This window comes from Vollenhovia emeryi, unplaced genomic scaffold (assembly GCF_000949405.1).
Source record: "Vollenhovia emeryi isolate VEMERY1.0 unplaced genomic scaffold, V.emery_V1.0 DF945114.1, whole genome shotgun sequence".
NCBI classification, from domain to species: domain Eukaryota; kingdom Metazoa; phylum Arthropoda; class Insecta; order Hymenoptera; family Formicidae; genus Vollenhovia; species Vollenhovia emeryi.
The window spans coordinates 1-1,942 of record NW_011961252.1 but is presented as its reverse complement, the minus strand read 5'-3'; the positions used below and the strand labels follow the sequence as shown (position 1 = coordinate 1,942).

The 1,942-nt window shown below is 32.7% G+C and overlaps 1 long non-coding RNA gene across 1 annotated transcript; it reads right to left on the bottom strand.

Moving 5' to 3' along the window:
- Positions 1–553: 553 nt before the first annotated feature.
- LOC105561910 lies at positions 554–1,913 on the bottom strand. The gene is made up of 3 exons (XR_001008932.1): positions 1,718–1,913; positions 1,170–1,280; positions 554–676 (listed from the first exon to the last, which is right to left on the bottom strand). It is a non-coding gene; the product is annotated as an uncharacterized LOC105561910 (long non-coding RNA).
- Positions 1,914–1,942: the final 29 nt, after the last annotated feature.

The following is a 1,942-nucleotide window of genomic DNA, read 5'->3' as shown; positions in this document are numbered from 1 at the left end:
AAAAAAAAAGTTTTCAATTCGACCAGTTTTCGCGAAGTTACGCTTATTTGAAATTCGCCAAATTTTGAAGTAAATTTCTTGTTGCGTTAATTTTTTTGACCAGTGTATATTGATATCATATATAGTACACCACTTACGTTTAATGAAGAATATTTACTGAAATTATTCAGCGTATAAAAACGAAGTTGTACCTTAGTTATATTAAAAGATTATCAACTTGGTTTTAGATAAATTATTATGCTTCCACCGTTACCGCGAAAATTCCTCCACCAAAAAAACATGAATACGTAAATTATTTCATATGAGACTTATCTCTATAAGACTTTTGTATTCATTACAATTAGATAGTAATGATTAAAAAGACGAATGTCGGTAATAACAGAATTGAAAATATGTAGAAAGGACAGAGTGCCAATGTGAGCCACAAAATGGACGAAACTCGGTTCTCACAATATATAGAATAAAAAATTTTTTGTTTATTTTGTGGCTTACATTGGCACTCTCTTCTTTCTACATATTTTCTTTTTGGAAGCCTTCACAACACTTTGGAATATTATAGAATTGATTTGAAATACTGGTTTATTCATGAACGACTCCTACTTTCGCTCTTAAAGCACCATGTTATTCTTGTTGGTTAAACTGCCTAGAAGTATGCGTTCAGTGGTGCATGGTGTATCTGCAAGAATTCCAAATAAAGAAATACACATTTACCATATACATTAACAAGAAAAACTTTCAAAGAAAACTGTGAGTTTCCTAGTTTTAGAATAATATTTTCTAATTATTTTACCGCTCTGTAATCACACATTTTCGATCGACTTTGAATAATTGTACCGCGATTAATTTAAACTGTTTGTCAGGTTTATAGTTTCAAAAACAGTGATAAAAAAGGAATTTGATCGTAAAATCCAACTGTGATTTTTAAATCAAACTTCTCCGATTTGTACTTAAAAAGGGAAAGAAAAAGAGATAGAATCGGATTGCGGAGGTGCTTAAAATATCGTATTTATATATATGAAAGAGTTACATTAAAACGGAAGGATGTCTAAACAATTTGCAATTGTTACATGAACTAGAGCTAATGCGAGTTACAAAGGTTAGGCTTTTGTTATAAATTGTCAAGTATTCGAATATAATTTCTGCGGTTTATACTTCTATTTAAAACTTACCTAATTGAAACCACACTTCCGTATTCCCTGCCTCAGCCCTAGCGGAGTTCAATGCATTGCGAATCGCGATCGGAATTGCGCAACTCATGCACAACGGTGGTTCTCCAGTTGCTTTAAAAAAATTTTTACGATTAATTGGTCCTTTAATGATTTCATTTTTTATACCTCTGTATACTAAGGCTGCGTTCCGTTTGGGCCCTCACACGCTGTAAGCATCGCTCTATCTTCGTTTGATATTCGATGTGCAACAAGATAGAATGATGCTTACAGCGTGTGAGCGCCCAAACGGAACGCAGCCTAAATGTATTTCTTTCTATTTTAATTAAATTTATTTTGATATTGTTCAGACGAATTTTATAATAGTATGTCATGACGAAACGTAAATTTACCAATCTTCTAAATTACTACATGTATATTAAAAAAATTTTGCAATAGGACCTACAAAAGTTTCTCAATTGCATACAAACATGTAGAAAATATTTAAGTTTTGTTTCTCATTGTAAACGCAGAAACGAGAACGAAAGAATTCGAAGAATGTTCAATCTCACCTTTTGAACGAAGAACACCGAACGTGTTGACCGAGTTCTTAAGCAAAGATACGCGAAAGTCTTCAGGGATATCCTTCGCTCCTGGTGGTTTATAATTCTACGAGACAAAAGAGATACTTTAAACATACAATTTAATCACTCGTGTCTGGAACAAACTTGATGAATCGAAGCAGTTGAGCCTCGATTACAGTTTTACCGAAATTCAATGAAAATATCTTACCCAGG